General features: G+C 42.0%; 1 pseudogene; it reads left to right on the forward strand.

The window, feature by feature from the left end:
* Positions 1-10,730: 10,730 nt before the first annotated feature.
* LOC127900261 (uncharacterized) lies at positions 10,731-12,747 on the forward strand (annotated as a pseudogene).
* Positions 12,748-18,455: the final 5,708 nt, after the last annotated feature.

Below are 18,455 nucleotides of genomic sequence, written 5' to 3' on the forward strand. Positions count from 1 at the left end.
AAAAGAGGGTTAATTTTATTTTTATTGTTTGGCTGGATATGAAATTCATTTTTGCTCCCCTTTTTTCCCTTTCCTCTTTTCTCCTTATATTTCTTGATACCAAACATGCAATATATTTTGATGTAATTGTCTTGAGGAATAGACTGGTTAAAATGGTGCAAAAATTTTCTTTTTTCATTAAATATGCATGCTATACATGCATTTGGTATATATATATGTGTGTGTGTGTGTGTGTGTGTGTGTGTGTGTGTGTGTGTGTGTTTGTGTTTGTGTGGTGTTTCTCTTATTCTCAATTATCAAAGTGTTTGATTCTGATAATCAATCATGTCTCTTTGACTTATTTTAATAACCAATCGTGTCTTTTCAACTCGTTTTAAGGCTTATATTTGTTTCATTATGCATAAAAGCAGCTTTTGCATTCCAATCAGGACGAGGAGATGCCAAAATGAAGTGCATAGAAGGGGAAGACATACTCTTCTAATGATCAAACATAACCTCATTGATAAAGATAGATCACGTCTCTTTTCAAGGGGGGATGATCAACATAACAACAAGAGAGATTGTTACATGTGGAGAGGCTCCACTGTAGCAACTGGACATGCCATGTGGTTAGTCTCAATATTCAACAAGACATATCTTTGATAGGTAACCTTAGTTCTTTCTTACTTCAATTGGAGTAGTTGACTTATTTGGTTAGACGTGAGTTATAGTAATTTTGAATGCCAGCAGAACCAAAATTCATTGGCTTCCTTCATAAATTCAAGTATCTCGATCTCTTCCATGCTAGTTTTAGTTGAAGTCTTAAAAAAGGCTTGACACAGGCAATAATTAGTTAAATGGAACCATCTTGACATGTATAGTGTTTGAGTTTGGGTGTTAAAATAAAGTAACCTGAGTCAAGCTTTTCTTAAAGCTTGATTTTGCTCACCTTGCCATTTAAAACGGCCCAAAGGAAATCTGGTGAAAAGGAGTAGGCAAGAAGGCAATTGAAACTGGAGCAAAATAGTTAAAACTATCTTTCCACCTCATTTAAAAATTTAAGGATTGAGTTTTATCTGCAAATCCCATAACCCTATGATCCGAAGGAGCAAAAGAGGGAACCCTATCATTACAATAAAATTTACACAACAGACAACTTATGTTCTTTACTTCATTTCTTGCGTCGCGCATATGTGTACATAATTGGTGGCCTATCATTACCCACCGCCCAAGCTTTCACCTTGTCCTCAAGGGGAAACAGAGAAAATTGGTGTTGAATGGTGTCGAACTGCTCCCAAGTGGCCTCAAACGAAGGTAAGTCTTTCCATTGAATCAAAACTTCAACAAGAGTAGGTCGGACATTGTTAAGATAGCACACTCCAAGAACTTCAGCAGGCTCTACGAACAATTCCAAGTCAGGTGACAATTGTGGCAGCAAGAGGGGAGAAGAGTTAGTCACTCCATTGTTAACATTTATATATTCATAATGTTGATTTTGATGATAACAAACAAAATTAAGAATGATTCAGTTTTTAAAAGCTCAAATTATTTTTTTACATTTTAAATAAATCATTATTTTCACATTTTAAAGGTTTTATATTTAATGGAAAAATAATTTTATAAAATTATTTATTTTTCAAGTCTATGGTTTAATTGAAAGAGTTTTGAAAACTTTGAAATTTTGGAGAAGGATTTATTTGAAAAATATTCATAGCATTTTGTGCTATATCATAATTTCAAAAAGTTTTGGGAATAGTAAGCATTATTTAGAAATTTTGAAATTGGACTTATTTGCTAAATGTATAACGTTTTGGGCCATAGTCCAGTTATATAAAGTTTTGGGGTCAAACTGTTATTTTATAAAATAGTTCATTGTAGCAGTTACTGTAGAAAACGGTGATCCGACATCTTGATAATGGCTCGCCGACATCTAACAGAATTGAAGATTAGCCTCTGGACACTAACGGCGATCCGACATCTATAAAACAACGATCTGACAATTTAATAATTCAGCCCAACGGTCATATTGACCAGTCAAACAACGATCCAACATCTAGTTAACGGTAATTCAACAGTGAGCAGAAAGTCAATAACGGCTAGTTTTCAGTTCCAACTATAAATAAGTTCAATCCAATTCAAACAAAAAGAATTCCAACGATCATCATTGAGCAAAATATTGAGAATACAACTTTCATTGAGTTTTAAATCCTTGTATTCATCTCATTCATTTATACATTGAGCTTTCATTTGTGATCAAATACATTGTGTGAGATAAATTCATTTGTAATCTTTTTTGTAAAATCCAGTTAAAAAATTGTAAGTATTGTGATACACTTGGGTTAAGAGATTGTGAATAATCTCTTATTGTGAAGGTCCATTGACACTATAGAAGTGAATTGTAAGCATTTGAAGCCTTGGAGACTTGCTTAGTGAAATCCTCAAGCCTGGTGAGCTTGGAGGCGTGGACATAGGCGGGGATTGCCGAACTACGTAAAAATTATTGTGTTTGCTCTCTCTTCCCTTACTCCTTTATTATTGTGCTTTATTGAATTTATTGTTTTTTATTCCATTAAAGCATTAGATTAAATTATTGTGTGATTTGCTTAGTTTAATTTTTAAAATCTCAATTCACCCCCCTCTTGGGTTGCATAACTAGAATTTCACCCATGAGCTCGGGGAAGCTGGGAAACATGAAAGACAGAGTAAATAGATGAGCTAGGGGGTAAGGACAACTTATATGCCACTATACCTACACGAGCCACAATTTCAAAAGGGCCATAGAAACGTGGAGCGAGTTTCTCATTGCGTTGGTTTGCCAAAGATTTCTGGCGATAAGGTCTGAATTTTACAAAAACCTTTTCTCCCACCTCAAACTCTTCATCTTGTCGCTTAGCATCAGCCCTGGACTTCATCTTTTATTGAGCATGGAAGAGATGTAGTTTGATCTCATTAATCTGTGCACCTCGCTCCTCTAAGAGCTGCTCCACTGACGAGACTAGAATACTCCTTGATTTGTAACTGATGAGGGGTGGTGGATCCCGCCTATAGAGTGCTTTGAAAGGAGTACAATTAATGGTGTTATGGTATATGGTATTATACTAGTATTCTGCCCAGGCTAACCATTTGCACCAAACCTGCGGTTTCTTCGAGACGTAGCATAGCAAATATGTCTTTAAGCAATGATTCACCACTTCCGATTGCCCGTCCATTTGAGGATGATAGACTGTACTACGACACAACTCCGATCCTTGGAGGCGAAACAATTCCCACCAAAAGTGACTGAGAAAGATTTTGTTGCGAGCAGAGATGATAGTGCTAGGTACCCCATACAAGCGAACGATTTCTCGTAAGAATAACTCCGCTTCTATTTGAGCTGTACATAGGTGTTTCAGAGGCAAGAAGTGGGCATATTTGGCCAACCGATCAACCACCACTAGTATCGTATCCATACCTTCTAATTTGGGCAGCCCTTCTATAAAATCCATTGTTAAGTCCTCCCGAACTTGTTTAGGTAAAGCAAGGGGCTGTAACAACCCTGCCGGCATCATGGACATAGATTTCCTTTTATGACATACATCACACTGCTACACCCATTTGGAAATGGCCCCACGCATGCCAACCTAGAAAAAATCAACAGCTATTCTTTTATCAGTACGTTCCTCTCCAGAATGTCCACCCATAGGAGATGAGTAGTATTCATTCAAAATAGAAGGTAGTAGGGTGGAATGCTTGGGCAACATCAGGCGCCCTTTATAGAAAACTCGATCGTTTTCCAAGGAAAATCTGGTAGCTCGCATTCTTCCTTACTGCAGCTCCACCTTCAGTTTTGTTAAAAATTCATCGTTATCAATTTCCCGCTGCAAAGCCTCCCAATCTAACCACTGTATGCCCACTAGCTGGTGTAACTCTGCAGGAAGTAGTACTCTCGATAATGCATTAGCCACCTTACTGCTTGCACCTGGTTTATATTGAATTTCAAAGTCATACCCAAGTAACTTGGCCATCTATTTTTGATAATCATGTGCCACAATTCGCTGCTCCAATAAGTGTTTTAGGCTTTGTTGATCAGTTCGAACTAGGAATTTCCTCCTAAACAGGTATGGCCGCCATTTTTGAATGGAAAAAGCAATAGCCATCAATTCTTTTTCATAAATCAAACGCAGCTTTGCTCGTTGCCCTATCCATTGGCTGTAATAAGCCACGGGTCGTTCTTCTTGCATCAAGACAACACCCAAGCCATATCCCGATGCATCGATTTCAATGCGAATGGTTTGGTGAAGTCTAGAAGAGCTAAAACAAGCACCGTGGTCATAGCTTTTTTAAGAGCCTCAAATGCCTCTATAGCCTCATTATTCCGCCTGAAACGATCTTTCTGTAAGAGGCCATGCAATCTCTTGACAAACTTGCGATAATACCCTGTAAGTCCTAGAAAGCCTCGCAATTCTCGAATTGATTGTGGTACTGGCCATTCAAGCATGGCTTGTATTTTAGAGTGGTCCACTTCCACGCCATCTCCGGAGATGATATGCCCCAAATATTCCAAACGGGTACAAGCGAAAGAGCACTTCTTGCGGCTTGCGTATAACCGATGCTTTATGAGAAGCTGTAATACCACTGCCAGATGTTGTGCATGTTTTGTCATACTGCGACTGTACACTAAGATGTCATAAAAAAATACTAACACAAAATGACAAAGGTGTGGTTGAAAAACCTGATTCATTAGTGCTTAAAATGTTGCCGGTGCATTAGTTAGCCCAAACGGCATGACTAAGAATTCGTAATGACCCTCATGGGTTCGAAAAGCTGTCTTGGGAACATCTTCAGGCCGTACTCGAATCTGATGGTATCCAGACTTCAGGTCAAGCTTAGAGAATACAGTTGCTCCATGTAACTCATCCAGCAACTTATCGATCATTGGGATGAGAAATTTATCTGCCACCGTCTCTCTGTTCAAGGCACGATAGTCCACACATAATCTCCAACTCCTTTTTTTTTTTATTAGTAATACTGGACTTGAAAAAGGGCTCACACTAGGCTGTATGATCTTGGCCGCCAACATCTCCTTTACTAACTGCTCAATCTCATCTTTTTGTACTTGGGGATATCAATAAGGACGGACGCTGATAAGTGAAGTTCCTTCCTTTAAGATTATGGCATGCTCTTTTCCACGAAAATGTGGTAAGTCCATAGATACCTCAAACACTTCCTTAGAATTGTTTAACATTGTCTCAATCTCATGGGAAATAACAAATGTTTCTTCTGTGGCAACTCTTACTGCACTAAGCTCCATTACATGCCCATATCCTTCATGTCTAATTGTATGACACATGGCTTTAAGTAATATCAATATTTTGTGTAATGAGGGATCCCCTTGTAAATTCACCGGTGTATTTCCCGCATTAAACTTCATAAAGTGAGTCTTCCAATTAATGTGAGTCACTCTCAACATCTCCAACCACTGAATTCTAAGGATAATGCCAGTACTACCCAGATCTAGAGGTAAAAAATCTGCGACTATCTCCACTTCTTGTAAAATTAACCCTATACGTGGGCAGATTCCTTGAGCTTTGGTGGCTGAACCAGTTCCCAAAACTACTCCTTAAGGCTTCGTATTAGTGATGGGAAGCTTCAAGACTGACACAAGCTCATTCGAGATAAAATTATGTGATACGTTGCTGTCGATAAGTACGACCACCTTCTGATTATTAACCTCGCCCGCCAATTTTAGCATTTTAGGTGAAGTGAGCCCTACCACCAAATTTAATGACACCTCTACCACTTGATTTTCAGCCCCTTCTGTCGGCTTGGACTCCAATTCACTTTCTCCACCTACATCTTCCATCGCATATGCCTCTGCTTCATATTCTTGAAGTAGTACCACTTGTAGTTCTCGTTTCCTGTAATGATGTCCTGGTGAAAATTTTTCGTCACACTTATAACACATGCCATGTTCTCTCTTGGATTGCAGTTCTGCCTCTGTTAATTTTTGAAATCCTCCGCCTTCGTGAGCTTTTGTTGGAATTATAGTCTCCATTACTGTAGTGCCTCACCCCATCTGGGTTCTAGTGGGTAAGTAATTAGAATACCAAGCCCACGTGTGTAACTTTTAGACTCTTAATTTTTAGCTTCAATTTTCATTGTTAATTCTATAGCATTTTCAAGCCCATTTGGACCCAATACCTTTAATTCAGCTCGTATGTCACTCCTCAGCCCATTTATGAAGGTAGACTCCAAAACTTGTTCAGAGATATCTTCTAACGTAGAAGCCATTTGCTCAAATCATCTTCGATACTCCCTCACGAATCTACTTTGTCTAAGAGCCAAAAATTCCTCACACATGGAGCCATTGGGTAGAGATCGAAACCTTAAAAGGAGTTGAGATTTGAGTTCCTCCCAACTCAGGAATGGTCTCCTCTTGTTCTCCCATCCAAATCAGATCAGTGTTTCCCTTTCAAAACTGATAATGGTTGTCTCCAATTTCTCTGTGTTAGTCATCCGATGCAAGGCAAAATATCTCTCTGCCTTTAATATCCAGCCGTCGGGGTTCTCTCCATCAAAGGAGGAAAGTTCAATTCGCCTAAGCCGGAGATCCCACCGAGCATTGAGCGTCATCTCTCTGCCAAGGTTCCCATCTATTGCTTCATCAATCTGCTTCGGAGTCTTGCCCGCCGTCGATGCTTGAAATCAGCCATTCTCTCGCTTCGCCTCCTCTTGTGTCTAAACAACCTGATCGAGCTTCTCTATTAAGGCAGCGATTCCTTGCTCCATGTTAGGGATTTTCTGCAATTCTTGTTTGATTGCACTTAACTCCGCTTATACCAACGTCACACCTCTTCCACGAACTCCACCCGTGATTCCATCCTCGTGACCATATTCCCAGAGCTTGCTCTGATACCAAATGATAGACCCTCGATTTTGTTATAAAGGAAGTAGATAATTTAACAGGAAAGGGATATGTGTTTTATTGAAATTAAAAGGAACAAGCTAACAGCCAGGTAGTTCGAGAGACCTGGTTCTCTCCTAGAGCCAAGGCTCAATACAAATAATTCTCGATATCCATACACTTTCCCTTGTGCCCCTTTTATTGCCTACATATTATCATAAATAACGCCTACCCATAATTACCCAGATTCCATGGCTATTATGACATTTATTGGTTACCATATCCATACCCAAACTGTAATATCCCAAATCTCCTAAGGGTATTTAAGTCTTTTTAGTTTTTAATAATCCTTTTTAACCTAGTATAAATAGAACAAGATGTCTTTTTCATTATAAGAGAGAGAGGAAAAGAGAGATCGGTTGTAAAAAAAAAAGAAAAAAATGGTAGAAAAAAAAAGAGAGAGATGGAGAGACAAGAGAGAAAAGAAAAGAAAAAGAGAAGAAGAAACTCTGCTTCTTCTTCTTAGTTCTGCCATAGGCAACACATGGGATCAAGTTCTTATTGTTGGGAGAAGTTTTGGAGGTAAGTTTTAATTATTGGTTTCTATTAAATTGTTGTGGAGAAGCACGATTGCAATAGAAGTAGAAATCTAGGATTTTGTAGAAATATGCTGATAATGAATTATTAAGGAAATCATAGTAATTTGTACAAATTGATTTTGATTCTGATTTTTGGGTATGTTAAACTAGACATCGTCTAGAATGTTTTGCAACTTGTTTCAAGTTAATCGGATAAGATTTCAATTAATTATGATTTTTCAAATTCAAGTCTGAAAACCTGGAAATTTATGATTTTAGTGAATAATGTGAATTACGAAATTATTTTTACCATAGTTAGACTTCTTTAAAAATTATGCAATTTGGACCAATGATTTTTATATATGTCTAGTATGAATCTGAAAATTGTCATGATTTTATGATAAAGCAATAAATTGTTTTGTATTTTTAAAGCAAGTGTGTTCAAAACAGAAAACTGTTTGACAGTATTGATGATGTCTGAAACATGAATTATTTTCAATAGTTTTTGAAGGAATGATGTTATGAAATTTTTATCAATGAACTTTCAATGTGTCAGTATATGGTTTGTAAAATTTGAGATTCTTCCAATAAGAGAATAATTTATTAAAAATCGGAGAAATATGGACTGTTATGTTTTGAGGGCCGATTATTGAGAACATTTGAGGTTGAGCTTAGGAGTTGTTTAAATTGAGATATTTGAGGACATTAGAGTTTATGATTGAGATTTGATTATATCTTATGAGGCGTTATTGATGATTTTAGGTTCATGGTATCAGTACGCATTTGTTATATGAGGATGCCAAGAGATAAGTAAACTAGACTTCAAAACAAATCACAATAAACAGTATATATGTTTGACTTGTGTGAAAAGCCTATTTTGATATGTACGAATATGGATCTATATGTCTTTGCCCATATGTTTATGTGATGTGTTGTTATGTGTTGAGCATGATTATGTACATGGGCATATGTATGTGTGATGGTTCATTGGTATGAGCACGAAAATGCATTGAGTTTTATACAAATGAGAAAGTGGATTTTAACAAATAAGATTTTTGTTTTATGAGATTTTGCATTGGGGGTCACCTCTTGAAGTTGTGTGGGGGCCACCTCTTGAGACTATGCGGGGGCCACCTCTTGAGGGCCAGAGCGCCGTAAAGTGCCACACATGGTGCAAAGTGCCACGCACAGCACAAAGTGCCACATTGCAGGATACGTATTTCATCGAAAGAAAATGAGAAAGTTTGAAAGCGACAGAAAGAGATTTTTATGAATTTATTTTACAGTATTTTCAAAAGATCATGGCATATCAACCATTGCATTATGTATAAGTATGTATGTATTTTCCATATAAGAAAAACTAGTTTGCTTACTGAGTTTTGTACTCATTATAGTTTATTGTGATTCAGTTTCCAGAAGTCAAGATTGATTCATGATGAGTGAGAAGATGGATTTGAATTGAGGATAGTAGATGGTTTGGTTAAGTTTTTAAGTTATTCCGCTGGCTTTTGTATTTGAGGCTCGAATTTTATCGGTTGTAAAGAGTTATTTAAATTCGTCTGTGAGTTGTGGACATATTTGCCCTTAGATTTCGGATTGGGTTGTTACACGAACATTGTTCCCAAACTGCCTGTAAATCAAGGTAAGTAACAGCTAGGTACTTTCTTTCTTGCGTCGCGCATATGTGTACCTAATTAGTGGCCTATCAGTCCAATACCATTAATTCCTCCCAATGTGACCTCTTTACTTCTTTCCAAAAACATGTTTTCAGAGACAATTCCTTTTGTGTGTGAGATCATTGGTCTATGTCTTAGCTATCTGGACCTGTCTAATGACCGGTTATCAGGGCAGCTTCCTAACTGTACAATGTACTGGCAAAAATTGATCATTTTAAATTTGGTAAACAATAACTTTTCTGTAAAATTACCAAGCAATATGTGTTGATGCTGAAATCTGCTCGTCCTTTGCCCGACCAAATATTTCCACCAACGTTTACGTGGTTAGTAGAGAAGATGTTACCTTCTTCTTGTTCTGACTATTGCTTAAGCCACTAGAGTTGGAATCACCATTCCTTCTCTTACTAAACCTGCGTTCACAAAAAGATGGATCAGAGACGCCGGTGGTTTTACCGGCGTAAACCCTCCGATGCCTAAGTCAGCACAAGGTTTTTAGGAAAACGGTGCAATTTAGATTCTGTGATTGTTTGTAATCTGCTCAAAAGTTCGTATAGAAAATGATTTGGTTTCAATTTGGCAGAGCTTTCTCTTCTCTCCGTTTTTCTATCCCTTTCTTCATTGAGTTCTTCATCTTTATAGTTGTTGTCCCACATTTCTGTTCACCCTTCATCCCCCCTTTTTCGGGTAATGGCAGCCCCTCATGGGACTCCAACTGCTACATTGTGGGCAAACGTGGGACACCGTGTCTCCCTCAACGGTTTTGGGAAAAGCGCAACTATCGTGATTTTGTGAGATCGTGTTCCCGCTCTTTGGGGAATGGGTATCTGCTCAGTATATGTCTCTGGTCGGTGTATTCCTCTGGCTGATGCTCGTCTCTGGTCAGCCTACATTTGTAGAAGGCTCATTATCAGTGTTCTGCTCGTACCATTCGGCTGAGGTGATCCACCCCGAGGTGGGGATGATGGCATGGTTGAGCTGGTGCTCTTATTTACTTAACACCAGTCCCTCAGTTTCTGGTCTTGCGAGTGAAATGAGTTGAGAGTAGAAACTGATAATTGAATCTTACCGATCCTGGGAACTACCCATCTGGTCCTTGCGTTATTGTGGTGGATCTGAGGTTCCATCTCTCGTCTAAGGAGATTTTGGCCCGAGTATGGGCCTTCATGAATATGTCTAGTATATACTTGGGCTTACGTCTCGTCAGGCCCCTTATAACGGTTAGTGACGTGGCGTTTCCCGACTCTTCGTATTTGAAATTTAAAATGACGGGCTATCCATCCTCGATATACGGTGAGTGAGCTGGCATCCCCATCACTTAAACGCTTCTATTTCCTCTTTTTCGTTTCAAATCCCTATCATCGTTTTGTTATTCGTCTCTCTGCCGTAAGCCAACTCCTTCTTTAAACTTTGCTCACACTTCCCGCGTCTGGAGCTTCCACTTGCTGGGTTTTTTCTCTGTCACGGCAGCGCTATCCGTGCCAGCTTATTCCAGGAATAGCCTTTAACCCCCTCTCTGGTTGTTATTGATTGGGTTTTGTATTGTGGGTTCTGTATTTGTCCCTTTTTGTACCCAGACATTTGGATGTTTTGTGCTTTCTTTTTTTAAACTTCAATATGTCAAACTGGAAGGGAAAAATAATTGTAGATGAGAGTGATGAAGAGATAGAGGATTCGTATCCCCATCTGTTTGGACCCAGTGATCCTCTATACTCTTCTCGCAGTGTAGGTCCCTTCTATCACAGGGATGCCCCTGAATACCCTCGTCCTATGGCCACTTCTTCTTCCCCTGAATTAGAGCTTGTAGGAAACCGAGGTGGACCCGCATCGGGCTCTGGTAAGAACCATAGTTCTAGTGGGGCTGAGGTCCCTAAAGAAGTGGGTAATGGTGAGGGGAGCAGTTCTGAGCCGAGCAAACCCCCTAAGAAGAGAAACCTTGGCCATAGGGTGGAGGCGGATTCTTACCCTATCGACTATATAGCTTGTGCCACCACCCCAACTGACCTGCTCAAGCTTAGAACCCTTTATAACATACCTGAAGAGGTTCTCCTTGTAATCCCGGGAAAGATGACGTTCCTAGCCGACCTCCAAGGGGGTATGTGACGATGCATCTGGAGAGTTTCAAATTAGGAGCTCGGTTGCCCCCTTCAGCGTTATTTTACCAAGATATTGGATAGTATGCACCTGGTTTCAGGTCAGCTACATCCAAATGGGTGGAGAGTTCTCTCAGCTATGTATGTGTTATGTGAGAGGTGCAGATTAGAGGAACCCTCCCTTGTTAAGGTAAAGCATTTGTACCAGCTGTGGAGTAGCCCAAAGGAAGCAGGCTAGTACTACTTCATGTCAAGCTCTGTAAAGAGGAAGCCGATCACCGGATTTCCTTCCTCATGTAAAAATTAGAAGAACAAATTCTTCTTTGCTGGAGGAAATTAGTGTCCAGCAGCCCGTTCGCTTGGTGGTGATATTCACATTCTAACGCACTTTGTCACCCCATGTCGTTTATTTATTGCCTATTTTCTTTCTCCAATCGTCACTTATTGAGTTCTTTAACCTTATTTGCTCTTTTAGAGTCGTGGGGTTTGATCAAGGAGCTTGACGACAGACCCTTGCTCCAGGTGGAGAGTGCTTTGGTGAACGCGCTACCTGCCAAGATCTCTTGTCATCAACAAACCTGGTCGGTTCGCGTTTAGTGGACGTAGCTGCCGGAATGGATAACAAGATCCTCAGTGCTATGACCAGAAAGCGTTGTCGGGCTCCAAGCAGCTCCAGCAATCCTTCTCCTCCTCCGAAGAAAGCCAATGTTGGTCATTCTAAGACTTCTGTCCCTGCTCCGCCCCTTCCTTCACCTCGTAAGAATGGTGGGAAAAAAACTATCAACAAGAGTCCTGAGGTCAGCATTCACTCTGGGGATCGATCCTCTTGTCTTCCGCCTCGGGATCAGGGTGACTATCTGACCCCGTATCAGAGGGACTATGGAAAGTCAGTGGGACTGAAAATAGTCAAGGATATTGAGAGCATGAATCTCAGTGAATTGGCTGGTTTTGTCTAGAGGGTCTCCTTCAAGCTGGCTACTCTGGTTTCTTGTTAGAAGAACAGGGCCATGCGCCATGAGAGGAAGCTTCAAGCTGATAATCAGGACTTGAAGAAAAGAGCTAAGTCTGCCGACCGCTCAAAGGAGAAGTTGCTTGATCTGCACAAGAAGATCATGGATTTGGAAGAAAATGTGGCCCTAGCTGAATCCAACTCTACCAAGCTTGAGGGCGAGTTGGGTGATTTGAAATATGACCTTCAGACTACTCAAAGCGAGCGAGATACCTTGAAAACGGCCCTTGAGGAGGAAATCAAGTTTCTGGATGAACAGTTGGCCGAGCAAAAAGGTAAATCTGCCAATGTAGACGATCGGCTGGATGCAGAGTATAACTCTGGTCTCACTTTTTGCTACAAGTGCATCATATTTGTGCTTAAGGAAAAATATCTGGAGCTTAACATAAGCAAGCTTGAGGCTGGAGTGCAGAGGTATATGACCGAGGCCGACCAGGGGGATAAGGAGCAGAATGACCAGGATCAGGTAAAGGCTCCTTTAGATGGGGTGCAGGAGGGGGAAGCAGGGGATCGTGCTATTGAAGTAGGTTAGAGGTCAGTGCCTACTCCTCCCGATGTTGCTGATCCTCTTCTTTCTGAGATTGCTGATCCTTCGACCACTGAGGCGGCTGAACCTCATAACCATTAGGCTTATCTTTGTATAAATTTCAAACTTTCATCTGTTTTGTAAACATTTTAGTATAAATTTTGGATGTTTTCTGTTGCCTTTTTTATTGTGGTTTTGCTTATGGATCGTTTCTGCAAATTACCTTAACATATTTAGTTGGCTTTGCCTGCTGGTCCTTTGATCGACCGAGCAGGAATGGGTACTTGTTTGCCACAACCAAATTTATAGATTTGCCTGCTGGTCCTTTAGGCGACCGAGCAGGATTAGGTACTTGCTTGCCTTAATAAAATTAGTAGATCTACATGCTGGTCCTTTAGGCGACCGAGCAGGATTACACATTTGCTTGCCTTTGTAGAACTTCGTGAAATTGCATGCTGGTCTTTAGGCGACCGAGCAGGAATAGGCGCTTGCTTGCTTGCTTTAGTAAAATTTCGTGAAAATGCCTGCTGGTCCTTAGGCGACCGAGCAGGAATAGGCACTTGCTTGCCTTAGTAAAATTTAATGGATTCTGCTAGCAGGGGAATTTCATGCTGAATTCATCTTTATTGAAACTTACATGGGTTACAGAAATGTGAAATATATGCATGTGCCACAAGTCATCATGCATTTAACAGAAATAACTTATCGAAATAAAGACTTGGTAAAGCACTTTGCTTTACTGGAAGTACTTCTTCCAGTGTTCAGCATTCCATGACCTCTTCACTTCTCGTCCATCTGGGTAAGCTAGCTTGTAAGCTCTTGGTCCAATCGCTCGTATTACCCTGTACGGGCCTTCCCATTTCGGGTCAAGAGCGCCATGGTTAAGGTCCCTAGTGTTTTGGTTCACCTTCCTAAGTACCCAATCTCCTGCTCGGAACTGCCTCACGCGTACGTTCTTGTTGTAATAACGCATGATTCTTTGCTGACATTGGGCCACTTTCTGCGAGGCCCCTTCCATTTTCTCCTTCGTCGTTTTGCTCCTCATTGAAGAATTCTGTCCGATGTGTCCCCACCCCAATTTCTGCTGGGATTACCGCCTCATGACCAAAAGCTAAAGCAAACGGGGTTTCCCCCGTGGCAGTTTTGTGGGTTGTCCAGTAAGCCTATAACACTCCTGGTAGCTCGTCGACCCAAGCTCCCTTCTTCTCTCCCAGCCTAGTTTTTAGGAGTTTCTTTATTACTTTGTTGGCTGCTTCCAGCTGTCCGTTTGCCTGGGGGTGTGCTGGGGTGCAGAACTTTAGGTCCACCCCCAAGTTTTGGCAAAATTCTCTGAAGTTGTTGTTGTCAAACTGCCTCTCATTGTCTGTAATGATGGTATAGGGGATCTCGTATCTGCATATGATATTCTTCCAAATAAAATCCGTCGTCTTTCTCTCAGTGATTTGACTGAGGACTCCCACTTCTACCCACTTGCTGAAGTAGTCTATAGCCACAATTGCATGTGTTGCCGCTCCTCGGCCCTTAGGTAATCGGCCAATCAGGTCAATTCCCCACTGGGCAAAAGGCCATAGGGATGACATAGTGGTTAGCATTTCTGGGGGCTGAGCAGGAACCTTCGAGAAGCTCTGGCAGATTGTACAGTTCTTTGCCATCCTTTTCGCATCCTGGTGCATAGTCGGCCAGAAGTATCCTTGTCGAAGTGCCTTGAAGGCTAGAGTTCTCGCCCCCGAGTGGTTGCCACATATTCCTTCATGAATTTTCCTCAATACATAATCTGCTTCCTCGTCCTCCAAACATCTCAAAAGGGGCAAGGTGAATTCTCGGCGGTAGAGTACCCCATCGATTAGCGTATACCTTGCTGCTCGGCATTTCAACTTCCTTGTTTTCTTCCTGCCCTCCGGTAAAATACCATCGCGGATGTAGAAGAAAATAGGGTCTATCCAGGATCCTCGATGCTCACCCGCATTACTTCTGCCTCCTCCCCTATGCTTGGCGAGGTCCTCACTTTCAGTGGAACTGACTTAGGTAACTTTGGATCCGCAACTGCGGCCATTCTGGCCAACATGTCTGGTCGATAATTCTCGTTCCGGGATATCTGTTTTATCTCTACTTCTTGGAAAAGCCCGATCATCTGCTTTGCCTTCTTCAAATAAAGTCTCATCTTTTCTTCCTTTGCTTGGAATTGATCACTGAGCTGATTACATACTAATTGGGAATTTGCTCATATTTCCACCTTTTCTGCTCGTTGTGTATGTGCGATCCCGAGCCCAGTGATGAAGGCTTCGTACTCAGCTTAGTTGTTCGTGAGCTGAAATTCAAACTTCACTACATAGGATATCTCGATCCCTTCTGGACTTCGTATTACAATTCCTGCTCCGGATCCTTGTTCACTACGTGACCCATCAACCATTACCATCCACACCCCTTTTGGATTCTCCTATTCCACTAGTTGCTCCTCCTGAACTTCTTCCCTTTATTCGACACGGTCAACCATAAAATCAGCCAGAGCTTGGGCTTTGATTGCTCCTCGGGGCGTATAGGATATGTCGAATTCGCTCAGCTCCACGGACCACTTTACTAACCGACCTGATGCATCTGGTTTTTGGAGCATTTGTCGAAGAGGCTGGTCAGTCATCACAACTATCGGGTTGGCCTGAAAATATGGTCGGAGTTTGCGTCTACCAGGGCCTTACTAGTGTAGTATATAGGGTGTTGCTTTCCTTCTTCTTCTCTAATTAATACCGAGCTGGTAGCCTATTTTGAGATTGCCAAGTACAAAAACAGCCGGTCACCTTCTCTCGGAATTGATAGTAACAGGGCATGGGCCAGATATTCCTTCAGCTACCCGAATGCCTCTTCACATTCTGATGTCCACTCCATCTTTCTCCATTTTCTTTATGGTTTGGAAGAAATTGTGGCATTTATTTGTGGCCCGCGAGATGAATCGATTCAATGCTGCCAATTTCCGTGTAAGGCTCTGCACTTCCTTCACTGTTCGTGGGGACCTCATTTCTGTTACCGCCCGTATCTTTTTCGGGTTGGCCTTGATCCCTCGGTGGCTTACCAGGAATCCCAAAAATTTGGCCGAGCTGACCCTAAATGCACATTTCTCCGGGTTTAGCTTCATTTCATACTTCCTCAGCAATTTAAAAGTCTCTTCCAAGTGCTTCACATGATCCCTCGGTTATTTAGACTTTGTGATCATATCGTCCACAAATACCTCCATAGTGTGACCGATCAATGGCTTGAAGATCTTGTTCACCAATCTTTGATAAGTAGCGCCTGTATTTTTCAGGCCAAAAGGTATTACCCTGTAGCAAAACAAACTCATGTTAGTTATAAAGGTGATGCTTTCCTCATCCTGCTTGTCCATGGGTATCTGATTGTATCCCGAAAAGGCATCCATGAAGCTGAGCAGACTGTGACCCGCTGTTGAGTCCACCAATTGATCTATTTTTGGTAGAGGAAAACCGTTCTTTGGGCATGCCTTATTAAGGTCTGTGAAATCCATACACATTCTCCATTTCCCATTGGCCTTCTTTACCAATACTACATTGGAAATCCACTCCGGGTACTTAGCCTCCCTTATAAATCCTGCTTTCAATAGCTTTTCCACCTCGGCATTTATGGCCTCGTACCTTTCTTGGTTAAAGCACCTCATTTTCTGCCTCATCGACCTTGCCCCCTTCTTGATTGCCAACTTGTGGCAAGCTACCCCGCGATCAATTCCTGGTATGTCCTCGTGAGACCAGGCAAATATATCTGCATGAGACTGTAGGCACTTTACCAGCTCGTCTTTTACTGCCCCGGTAAATCCTGACCCGATCTTAATCACTCTGCTCGGGTTATTCTTGCTCACCACAACCTCCTTCAATTTCTCAACGGGTTCCTGGCGAACTTTTTTTGAACCTCCTCGGTTATCTAGAGAGGTAACCTGTAGTGTCTCCTTGGCTGCTGTAGCGTTACAGCTCCTCGCCATTCTCTGGTCACCTTTTACTACGCCAACAACTCCATTTACTCTGTACTTCAGTGCCAGGTAATGTGTAGATACAACGCATTGGCTTATCCTCATGAAAGGTCGTCCCAATATCATCTGGTAAGGGCTTCTTTCTTCTACCACAACAAAGTCCAGCATCATTGTTCTTTCAAACGGCTTTGACCCCACAGTAATTGGAAGTTCGATGATCCCCATAGGAGTTAACCGTCCTCCTCCAAATCCCTTCAAGGATGTATTTGTCTGCTCCAATTTTAAGTCTGAAATTCTCATATCGTCTAGGGCCGACTTAAACAGTATGTCAACAGAGCTACCCGTGTTCACCAGTATTCGCTATAATTCTGTACCGGCCACCATTGTTTTAATCACCAGTGCATCCTCATGAGGGTATGAAACGCCCTCTTTGTCGTCCTCTGTCCACATAATGGGAACTCGCCTCATTTTCGCCCTCTTGGCTGCTGGCAAATTGAAAAGCACCTCTTTACTGGTCATGACATATCTCCCATAATTCTTCCGTGCCCTGTTCGAATCTCCAACCAATGTTAGCCCTCCTGCTATCACACAGATAGTAGGCTGTTCACACTCTAGGCTTCTCTCAACTCCCTCATCCCCGCGTATACTGTGATTTAATGACGGGTGAGACTCCATCTATATATTCATCCAAGTATCGGTTCCTCACCAAATCCTCCACTTGAGTTTTCAGGTCACGACACTGGTTTATTGTGTGACCATGAGTATTATGGAATTTACAGAATCTGCTCTTATCACGTTTGTGAGCAGGTTTTGTTACGGGGGCAGGAGGGTATAGCAGGCCTCACCCCTCGATCCTCTTATATAACTCCTCCATAGAGACTTTTAATGGGGTGTATTGTCTATACGTCGAGCTCTGGTCAATCAGTTGGACTGCTCGGCTATCCTAGATATCGTCCCGAGCTGGCATTGAAGGTAGCTGACTGGGTCGTCCAGCTCTGGAGTTGATTGCATGTAGTGCCCTGAGAGCGTTGTGATAAGGGTGGGCAGCCAACTGCCGGAATTCTTGTTGCCGCTCCGGGAATGGAGGGCGAGGAGGTTGAGCCCGGCTGTGTTGGAACTGTTGTGGTCTCTGAGCTATGGGGTAAGGGCGGGACCGAGCTGATATTTCACCCATTACTGAGGATTCCTCAGCTCGCTTTCCCTACCTGCTCCCGTTCGAGGTTCTCCTTTCTTTTCGTCTCAGCTCTTCCAGCTGTTCACTTTTTATCCTCGCCGATTTCTCCTCTTCATTTTCTATATCTCTCCTCGCCTGCTCATACCCCGCCGAATAATTTTGCACTAGGGGGTTTCTCAAGTTGTACCACAATCGGCCTATCCTCACGCCCTCTTTTAATCCCCTCAACGCCTGCGGGTGATTGAAAGCTCTCAGATCAAGCATGGCCCGGTGGTATCGTTTTACAAATTCCCGAAGGAATTCATGTTCCTCTTGCTTCATCCCTATCAGTTCCATCATATCATCCTATGGGGCTACTGCTCCTTGGAACTGCTCGGCCAACTCTTGGCTCATCTGCTCGTATCCTTTTATGCTTCCTCGTGGCAGCTTGCGGTACCATTCTCGGGCTCGTCCCTCTAGTGTCAATGGGAACACCATGCACCTCTGAGTTGGTGTTAGCCCCTGCACACCCGTCATGTTGTTGAAGCGTTCAATATGCACCAGCGGGTCATTTCGCTCGGAGTATTTGAGGTC

Source organism: Citrus sinensis, chromosome 2 (genome assembly GCF_022201045.2).
Source record: "Citrus sinensis cultivar Valencia sweet orange chromosome 2, DVS_A1.0, whole genome shotgun sequence".
In the NCBI taxonomy this organism is placed as follows: domain Eukaryota; kingdom Viridiplantae; phylum Streptophyta; class Magnoliopsida; order Sapindales; family Rutaceae; genus Citrus; species Citrus sinensis.